Source organism: Phalacrocorax aristotelis, chromosome 23 (assembly GCF_949628215.1).
Source record: "Phalacrocorax aristotelis chromosome 23, bGulAri2.1, whole genome shotgun sequence".
Lineage (NCBI taxonomy): Eukaryota > Metazoa > Chordata > Aves > Suliformes > Phalacrocoracidae > Phalacrocorax > Phalacrocorax aristotelis.
Window position 1 is genome coordinate 6,813,520 of NC_134298.1, and position 10,183 is coordinate 6,823,702.

At 55.1% G+C, this 10,183-nt stretch overlaps 1 long non-coding RNA gene across 1 annotated transcript; it reads left to right on the top strand.

Moving 5' to 3' along the window:
* Positions 1-5,937: 5,937 nt before the first annotated feature.
* On the top strand, positions 5,938-10,183 carry LOC142067871 (uncharacterized). The gene is made up of 3 exons (XR_012664156.1): positions 5,938-6,058; positions 6,179-6,255; positions 9,462-10,183. It is a non-coding gene; the product is annotated as an uncharacterized LOC142067871 (long non-coding RNA).

Sequence of the window (10,183 nt, forward strand, 5' to 3'; positions counted from 1 at the left end):
CCGGCACAGCCCCTTTCCTTCTGTACGGCTGTGGGATTGCAGTGGGGAGTCACCTCCCGGCAGCTTTCCTTCCCCTGGCTGGTAAAATTCACCACGGATGAGGTACTTGACAAACAGCATTTATAACCTGGAGGACGTTCGCTATCGCACACACACATCACCAATGCGAGATGCCAGCTGGAGGGAGCAGATGGGGAACCACAATCTCTGTTAGGTCCCTCGAGCTGAGCATCTTCTCTCTCGCGGGATGCTCGGGCGGTTATAGGGGACTGCGCTGTTTGCAGCAGCTACAGACAGCGTAGGAAGGGAAAGCGCCTGGGCTGTGGGGGAGTGGAAGGGTTTTGGCGGTGGAAAAAGGTGCCTTTACACTCCGGTCCCCTCCTCTGCAGCTTGCGCTCAGAGCACGCCCGGCTTTGCCGGCGTTTGCAACCCTTTGTCAGCAGGCTAAACCGCGTCGTCAGGGCCGAGCATCTCCTCTGGGGAAACGGCACGCAGGTGAGCACCTCCAGGGGTGCCGGACCGCCCCGTCCCGCTGCCCTCGCTCCGGCACGCAGCTGGTTCAGGCCTCATCTGAAGGAAGGTGGTGATCAGATCAAAGGTGACTGCGGTGCTGGGCTGGCCTCCGCCAAAGAAGGTGCTTCCATCGCACTGACATCTTTCGCTAACACTAACTTCCTTAGCAATACATAAATAAATGCAAAGCTGTTTGCTGTGTGTTAACATCCCATCCCATTTGCCCCAGGCTTGAAGAGGCCTCTCTGTCCCAGAGTGATGCAATTCTTTTCAGTGGGTATTGGATTGTTACTGCTCCTGGCACTTACAAAGCCAAATTGAAATCCTGTGTTGCTTTTTTAATGTTGCTTCCAATCTGCAGCACAGACATTCACGTCTCAGTGCTTTTCCATTTGCATTGTGTAAGGACTCGGAGATCTCCTGGAGGGGCCAGTTGCTATAGAAAAAGGCTTGTTTGTTGCAGTGCTGTCAAACTCCTCCCCGAACGCTGGAGCAAACATGAGCGCAGGGATATTGCAAGACCCCTCAGAAAAAGAACACCATTTTCCTTTGGCTTTGACTTTGCTGGCTTTGCAGTGAAGCCAAGATGTTCGGTGGCTCTTTTGCCAAGCCATTACATCTTCTCTGTGCTCCCTGCATGCGTGGAAGAATAACGGGAAAAAATTAATGAGGTGGACAGAGGGCTTGTCAACAGAGCAGGGTATTTTGCCCTGCCCCGGTGGATCACTAACCACCCCTTGTGTTGTTGCACAGGTGTAAAAATCTGCTCGCGTAAGGGCTCTGTTATCCCAGCCACAACCCCGGTTAAGCTGAATTTACTGAGGATGTTTCGTATTAAAGCAGCAACGCCTGTGAGAACCACACGCCCGTCAACTGCGCGGGTGTACTTACACCGAAGTGAAAAATCCCACCACGAACAAGCCTCTGCGTCATCCCGGATTTTCCCACCCTGAAGGCTCCAAACATCATTAGCAAACGACGTCTCCCTAGACTCTGTAAATAGTTATATAGTCACGCAGGTGGGTAAGACCACGGCAATGACGCAACTGCTCCAAGGTGGGACGGGGTAGGTGGTTAGCAGCCGGTAAATGCCACTTTTTTGTCCCCGGGAGGGCAGAGGGAAAGCAGGGGGAGTGGGAGCCTGGCTGAGGGACGCACTCTGGTCCCAGCCGAGGAAAAACGAAGTGGCCGAGGGACTGGCTGGAGGAGACCCTTCCTCCCAGGCCCTCTGCAGCCCATCGTCGACGGCTGCTGGCTCGGGGCACGATCACCGGCAAAGCAGAGCCGTGCCAGTAACAGCAGGATGTTGCAGAGGCTGTTTGCAGAACCGACCGACTTTCCCAACAGAAGCAGGCTGCAAAAACAAAGACCGAGAACTTGCTGCAAGAACAAGAGAGGCAGATAGCCATATAGCCAGGATCATGTGGGTTTTGTGAATGCATGGATTTCTTCATTTCCAAATCCAGGAAATTGTTTCTGGAACTTGAGCAAAACAAACACACAGATATCAATGAGCCGACCCAACATAAAAGAGCGTTTTCCGAGGAACAAATATTGGTGGTGAATAAGACTTGGGAGTGCTTCCCTGGAATGCACCTGTGCAAATGAGGAGAAAAGGTTAAAAAATCTCTCGATGTGTAACCTCTGCTTGGAAACGAAGATTCATTTCTTGCGTAACTGGAGGGAAGCCACGGAGTGCCTCTGGGGGCTGCGGGCCGGGGCAGCTGGCGAGGCGGGGGAGGCCTTGGGCTGACATGTTCAGGTCATGCGGAAGGGCTGGAACAAGGGACTGTCCTCGAGGTTCTTCTTCACCCTGAGGAAGCCCCTCGGCAGCATCAGCGGCAGAATCCTCTGCGACCATGTCTGCTGGTAGCTCCTCTGCCTCTTTTCTTGACTAAAACAGACCTGTCTGTGCAGAGCAGGTTTCTCGGAGCATGGCCCTACCCAAGACGTGCTCATAAAAGACAAAGTATTAATTTGACAGCTAAAAAAGAATAAATAAAATTTGTGAGCTGGCCCAAGCAGCTGCTCTGCCCAATTGTTCTTCAGGAATGCTCTGGCCTGTGTCCTGCCTTACGTGCTGAGACCACCTCCCTGTCACCGCTGGCTCCAGAAAACCTTGCAGAAGTCTGGCACGTGAGAAGGGAAGTGCCACCATGCCCAGCCTATCAGAAATGATGGGGGAATTTGACCGAGAAATGAATCTGGGCAGGAAGCAGACTGCTGCAATCTTCTTCCTCCTCCTCCTCACCCCTCCAGCCTTCCTCCCTCCTCTGGGGCCTTCAGGAATGAAGAAAACATGATAAGTGCTGAAACACCTATCTGGAAAAGCCACAGAGGGCTATGACCTTCCTAGGCTTGATGGCACAACTGTTGCAGACAGAGCAAGTCCAGGCAGCTCCCAGGGAAACCTCTGAGGGAAGCCTGACCTGCTTTGTACTTACTGGGCTCCGACCAGGCTGCCAAGTGGCGCGGGGCAGGGGAGAGGACCACCAGTTCCCACCGAGGTCTGGAACTGGGTCCTGCTGCCACCTCCAGACACCCCCCAGAGACACCCCGAGCTGAGCCAGCCCCTTCCTTCGGCGTGGGAGCACGTGGGCACAGCATCTAGCGCCGCTCGGCAATGCCGAGCCTGAAGCGCTCAACAGCGTTGGTGATGGTGTGAGGTGCCCAGCGGAGGGGACTTGAGGACGGACGGATGCTGGGTACACGCCGGGGCAGGAGGCAGCCCTTCACACCTCCGCTAACCCCGTTACTAGAGGGCTCGTTTTAACAGCCACAGCCACGTGCGTGCTGCAGAGACCTCACCACTTCCGAGGCTTCCGCCAGGTGAGTCACCCTTCTTCTTGGAACAACAAACCGCATTTAGTCATAACAGCGATGAGGCCCTTCGGTTCCCCCGAGGGGATGTTAATCAGCCTCCTCTTACTGAAAAAGGACCTTTTGTGTTCTAGATCTGACAGCGAGACTTTCATAGACTGAAAGCGCAAGCCTCCGCAGAAGCCACGCCATGCCCGGGAGCATCCGTGAGAGTCAGAGACAGCCACGAGCCGGGCGAGGGAAAGGACCAGCTCCCTCCGTCCCGCACACGTGGCGGGGGCCGGCTGGCATGCCCTGAGCCAACAGATGTGTCTGTGCAGGATGGAATCGAAAAGCAACTGCTACAGCCCGGAGCATGCCAGAGGCGCGGGTTGGGTTGCAGCAGAGCTCCCCGTATCTGTCTGTACATGCCGGGTGGTGTGAGGACTTCAGCAGCCAGCGAGGGGAAAACCACTGACGTCAATGAAATAGGATGAGGTCCTGCTGCTGCCCTGCACGGGCAAAGCTGAGGCGGCAGCACCGGGTGGCTCCTACAGCCTCCCTCAAGGAATTACCTTGCTTTGGAGGTGGAGTGCTGAGAAAAAGCCTTTTTTGGCCAGCGTTGTGTGACACTGGGAGTTTACCATGTGCGAAGAAGCTACGGACAAGCCCTAAGGAAGGCTGGCATCTAGAGGCCCCCTGCCCCAAAGGGCACTGAGGATGTTGTACAGGCATCCCTTGGCACATAACGGAGTCTCCTGAGCCACGGTCACCCAGGATGCGCACCTCTGATTTCTCTGGGCTGTTTTCTCAGAGGTCGGGGATATTAAAGCCAGCAAAAGAGCACAGCTCTCCGCAGTGTGCATCTGCGGCTTGCATTTTGCCCTCAAAATTGCAAAGTTAGAGAATGGATTCTTCTTTTCTTAACAGCAAGCCCTTCCCCTGAGGCAGCTTTTGACTAACCATTGCCAGTGAGGAAACCTCGCGCGGGGAGTTAATGCCTCTCTGATGCTGTGGTGGGTGACGCTGCAGGAGGGCAGCAGCGGGCAGCAAGTCGTGCCACGCAGTAGCACCCATCGTCAGAAGCTGAGATGTCAGGGTCCAAAACTTCCCTTAGAAAGATGCTTCTAGGCTCGCCCTGGATACAACTGTGAACAATCCCACATCGATGTGAGACATCGAATGACTCATGGAGCCACATGGCTCTCCACCAGAGACGTATTTTAGCCTGTGCCAAGCGACACCATCACCTTGCAGCTAGTCATCACACTCGTGTTGGCCCCGGAGGCCATCTCTGTCAGCAGAGTCCTAGCAGCCCCTCAGCTGGGTTGCCTGAGGGGGTTCTGCAAGCTGGGGTTCCCAGGTACCAGAGGATCTTCCCAGCACTTGTGCTAGACACCTCACATTACCTCAACAAGCACAGCACGGCGCAAAGGCAGGAGAGCATGGGCTAACAGAAGACCTTCCAGTCCAGGTGTGGAACCATAACATCGTGTTTCCAGAGGAGCAGCGACGCTCCCTCCTTCCTTGCTGCTACACCCGAGTCTCTGGGAGTCTGTTTCTCTACCCACTAGTCCCCACGCGCTGCCTCAGGCTTTGCTCCCAGCCAGCCGGAGCCAGGACATGGATGGACACCTCCAAGGAGCACGTCAGCAATGGTTCAGTAGGCACTTCCACAGTCCTTCTATACGTGATCAGCAACACAGCGCTGTGGAAAAAACCCGCGCTTGGAGCCATTCCATTAACTATCAATGCTAAATCCCAGGGTTTTTCAGAGGAGACTGTCCTGGTCACTCCCAGGCTGAGCTGCCTGGCAGCAGGACTCACCCTGCCCCAGTTAGCCAGAAGCAGTTTCATCATTAAAAACAGGAGCTGGTTCAAAGTCTCAGCTGGCTGCTGGCTGGCCCAGCGGGAGCTGCAGTGCTGGGTGAGGCCTGCAGCGCTTCTCAGCATGCAGGGGCTCTCTTGGAGGAGAAATCCTGCAGATGTTTGTGTTTATGTGTGCCCAAAGATACAGAGCAAGATGCTAAGGACTTTGTTTCCCCTTTGGTGCAAAATCCCCAACCATCTAAAAGAAACTTTTCAGTTTGGAAGAGAGTCTCTTTGGGAGGGACCCCACTGAGCTCCTCTCACCCGTGCACCCCGACTGGTGGCATTTAGGCACTGGCCGGGATCGTGGCCTTCTCAAACACCGGCAGAAGCTGGTACCTGCCCCGGCGTGTGGGGCGCACCGCTCTTCCCCCTGCCAGACCTGCAGGTAACCCACCGGTGGGCACGAGCCACCGGAGAAACCAGCGCGTGGCCAGCCGCGAGGGATCCCCCACACTTGCGCAGGGCGAAATCCTGCGGTCGCTTTGGTTGGGCTTAGAGTCAACAGCTCATGTGCCGTGGGTAGTTACACACAAGGTCTCGGGAAAGACAACTTGTTGGGCTGTTCCCCCTGTAAGTGCTGTAAAGAAATCCAGTGCGGTGGCCCCTAAACCCAGAGGGCAGCTGGGCTTACAGCACGGGCGCGCTGTGCGCAAAGCCTGCGGGTGCTGCGCAGAGCGGAGCTGAGGGCATCACACCTCTCCGCGTGCGTGCTTGCTTGTGCTCCATTGACCTCTCAGCAGCGGCGTTTCTGCACACGCTGACAGCGCTGCAAGAGAAGAGACGTTAACCTCTGAGCTACAGCTGTTGACAGCTTTCAACTAGTTAATCATGGAACAGTTTTCTTCTCAGGGCAAGATTTGCCTGAGGTTTCATGGTGGGTGCAAGAAGAAAAGGAAATGCAACCCAGCTCTTCCCACTGTCCCTGACCGCTGGCCTATCCTTCCTACGTCAGAGCTGCATTTTAAACTAATGCCACCAATTTTCCCTTTTCCAGGAATGAGACTCCTGCAACCCCAGGGCACGGAACCGTGAAATGGCTTTTGTCTTGCAGCTGGCGTCTTCGTTATCAAGGTGAAGTCAATGAGAACAATTGCTTTCCACACTTGCTTTTCCTCTCCGTAATCAGCATTGTTTGCTCATGCTGCAATGCCCCAAGCCAGCAACTGATAGGGATTGGTAATTTAGGTGAATTGCACCCATACTTGTTCAACGGAAAAGCCTGTATACCCTACTGGAATAGGGGCAGGAGATGATTCTGGGCACAGTCAGCAATGTTAATTACAGCTCTTATTGTTAATAGCAGGGGTGAGTAGGAATGAAGGAAGGTACGGCACAGGAAGGGGAAAGGTAGAGCCAAAGTGTATCGAGGGCCCCAGATGGGTGCAGCAGCAAAGGGCTGGAGAAGAATAGGCTGATTATTGTGGGTTTACCGGGAAAAAGGGGACAAGGATGGTGAGATAGGTAAGAATCACCTGGAGCCAGAGGGCTGCCAGGGGCTGAGTGGGACAGGGCTGTGCTGAGGGTGTGCAGCTACCTCTCTGCAGCTATGCACAGATTGGCACGTGCTTGTTTCCAACGTACAATGGCTAAAATCCACTGAAATCTGCAGCAGCCTTTGAGGGCCTGAGGATCAAGCACTCTCTCTGCAGCTGTTCCCAGATCTCCCCTGGCAGAAGAGTCAGGATGTGCTCTCGGGATCTGTTTTCCACATCGAGCCACGTGCTGGCCAGGCACAAAGCGCTCAGGTGCTACCTGGAAAGTGGCATCTTGCCCTTGGATCCCTCATAGCCTGGGCATGTATCGCTGCATCGGGACTTCACAAGGTGCTCCCTTCGCCTTCGTCTGCAGCCCCGGGAAGCAGCCGGACTGCTGGGGTGGGCTTCTGTGCAGCTCACATTCCAGGGGACCCAGAGACAATGAAGCCATGGTTTGACCGATTATAAGCATTGCAAAGGGCTGACTCACAGCTGCTGACACTTGTCACACTGAAAGGATTTTGGTATCTATGGAAGGCTGTTGACATCCGCAGTGCAGGGTATAGCAGGGCCAAATGCTCTGCGTGCTTTCTCCACGTCTCAGTCCTGGCCAGCAGCGCCCTTGCCCGACTGGTCCTGAGGCCGCGGGGCTCCTGGACCAGAAAGGCACCTGCCCCGCTCTGCCCGTGGTCCCCCCGTGGGCTCCGGGCCAGGCCGTTTCTCAGCGAAAGAGGCATCTCTTTGTCCTGGCCAGAGCCCTCAGTTCAAGTCCCAACCATTCCTGACCCACATCGTTGCGCAATACTTCCTTTTCAGGCTTTGCCCTTGCCTCAGGGGTGCAAAGGGCTCTTCGGCTGGGATGGGAGGCCATGGTAGTCATAACTGGAGAGCACAGAGGGCTCACAGCAAAGCACTAGTGCCCCTGAACCCCCCTCAGTGGGGCAAGCAAATGCCCGTCAGGCACCACTTTATTAAAAACCTCTTGGTTTCGTTGTCGAGAAACCCATTGCTCCTTCTTTACCAAGTCCTTGCCTCTGCTATTGTCCAAGTCTGCAGGAAAAGGAAGAAGAGGCCCCTGCGGTTCCTTCCTGCGCGGAGGCCGGGCTGCCGGCGGACAGGGCAGGTTCGGTGCGGCGGCTCCGTGTGTGCCTGGCTCCTCTCCACACCGGAGCTCTGCTGCGAAGGGGCTCCAGCCTCCGGGACTGCCACGACAACACCTTTCAGCAGCGCTAAATTCACTGCAAGGCTAATGGAAGCCGCTAATGGACTCTAATGGAGTTGTGGCGACTCTCCTGGGAGGCAGACAAGCTGTCCTGAGGAGAGAAAAAGCGGTGAGCAGATCGCTAGCACTTCCATGGTTGGTCTGGCTGTCACTCTCAGACACCCCCTGGGGCCACGGCTTTGACAAATTATAATGGAGAAAGATTTGCAACTGCAGGCAAAGCCACCAAGGTGGGATGGGAAATCCGGGTGTCGGTGCCACCACTTTGCAGGACTTGGGGTATCTCGCGCTCCACCTCGCTGGCATCCCGATTCTGCCAGGTAACACCGCCCTCTTCCTCGGCAAAGGCGCTCTTTGGTGTGACCCCCTGCTGAAGACGGATCCTGGCAGCAGGGATGGGCCTGACCCACGTGCCAGGCATGACATGCCAGCCTCTTCTTTTTTTTGCCATTGGGAATATTGAGCGCTTTTCTCACGACACTGACAAAAACGTGTCATGGGAAAACAGAACAAACCAAAACGAGATGGTCAGCATTTACGAGAACAAGATGGCTTGCCTCTGCTTTTGTTTGTGTCCCTGCATGTTTGTGAATTAGCACTTGCTGGCTTGCCCGTGCTCTCCCGCTGCTGCCCCTAACTGTGGGTAACCCACGAGGATACAGCTCACCAGCCGCAGCACGAGGGAAGGATCAGCTCCCAGACCTCGGCCAAGAAACAAACGACTCCAAACTACAGCGCCCTGCCCGTGCAGTGCAGGCAGGCCACGGTCTATTCATTGATTCATTTCAATACCCGAAGTGCTGCATTCCTGCTTCCTTCCCTGTCAGTTCAAGTGCCACGGCTCCGTGCTGCAGTTCTGCGGCAGCAAAACAGGCACGAGAATGAGCTCACGGCATCGGAAATCCATGCCCAGCTCCAGGCTCTGCTCACGCTCCCGAGTATCACCTTGGATGTATTTCTCTCACTCTGTAACGTGCACCTAGAGCTCGGCTCTCATTTCCAAAGGGCCTTGAGATCCTCAAGAGCTACCAGGGAAATGTAAAGCGTGGCTCTCCCACCTTGTTTCCTAGCTGGGCTTTCCCACCACGTTGTTCACGGTTTGCAGAAATGGAAACCATGCCTCAGCGGCCGCTGACGGGACAGAGGGAGCCAGGATTTATATGGTGCAAGCCTGCGTTTAAAAGAGAAGACGCCGGCTGCTGCCAAGAATGTGTTGTTTCTGGATTTCTTGGGCATTATCTGACTCCCTGCAGCAGCAGTGAGACGGGAGGTTGTAACAGCGGCCGCTTGGGAGGCACGAGGACGTTCAAGCATCAAACCGAGCTTTTAGGCCCTTTAAAAAACCACGAAGGGCACCGTGCTGTTCCACTTAAACCAGAATAACATGACACACAGCTCCGAGAAAGATTTAGAAGCTTTTTTTGGGAAATAATACAGGGAAGAAAACACATGAACGACTAATTAGAGCTTGATCTCCCTGGCAGGCTGCAGCTCCCTCATCTCTCTGCCGGGCTCGGCTTCCCAGCAGACCTATTCTGCAATAGCAGATTGATTTCATTTGCCCTTTGTGCTCATTTTAGGTCTACCGCGGGTCCAGGGGTGCGAGAAATGCGGTGATCTCCTGTTGCCCTCCAGTGGCAGCAGCTCACAGCAGAGCCAGCCCGGAGCAGAGCCCTCGGGAATTGCTTCTCACCTGGCCGGCCTGGATAAGGCGGGGATTTCCCGCTGGTGTTTAATACGCAGCTAACGAACACGTGGCTAACAAACGCGTGGCTAACCAACGCATGGCTAACCAACACACAGCTCACCAACCCACGGCCTAACCCACCCCAAGCAAGTGCCGGTGCCGACGCGCCCTCACCTCGCTCCCCCGGCGCCGGAGGCGGCCGCCTGCGACCCCAGCTCTGCTCCATCGCGCCTCCTCCCGCGGCTCCGCGCCTGTCCTTCACCAGTTCCCATTTTGGAGTGGGAATACCCAGATTTTTTAAGGCTCTTTCTTCTATTTCTCATTCAGATTCTTTCTAGGTAGGCCCAGGTGATCAGTACACCGTAGTTCTTGGATGGCAACATTTTTCCTATTTATTTGCGCCGTGCCTCCCTCCAACGCACGGCGCCTATCGCACCGTAGGGCACCGCCAGCACAGCCGGGTGCAACTCTTCCCGCTGGCGCTTCCCTCGGCACTGCCGAAGCCCAGCTTAGAGCTTCCCATTAACACACCGGGCCACAATACTTTCCTTTTTAATGATAAACTCTCTCGTGTACTTCCTCAGAGACGATAAAGACCTCCTTGATCAAATCTCA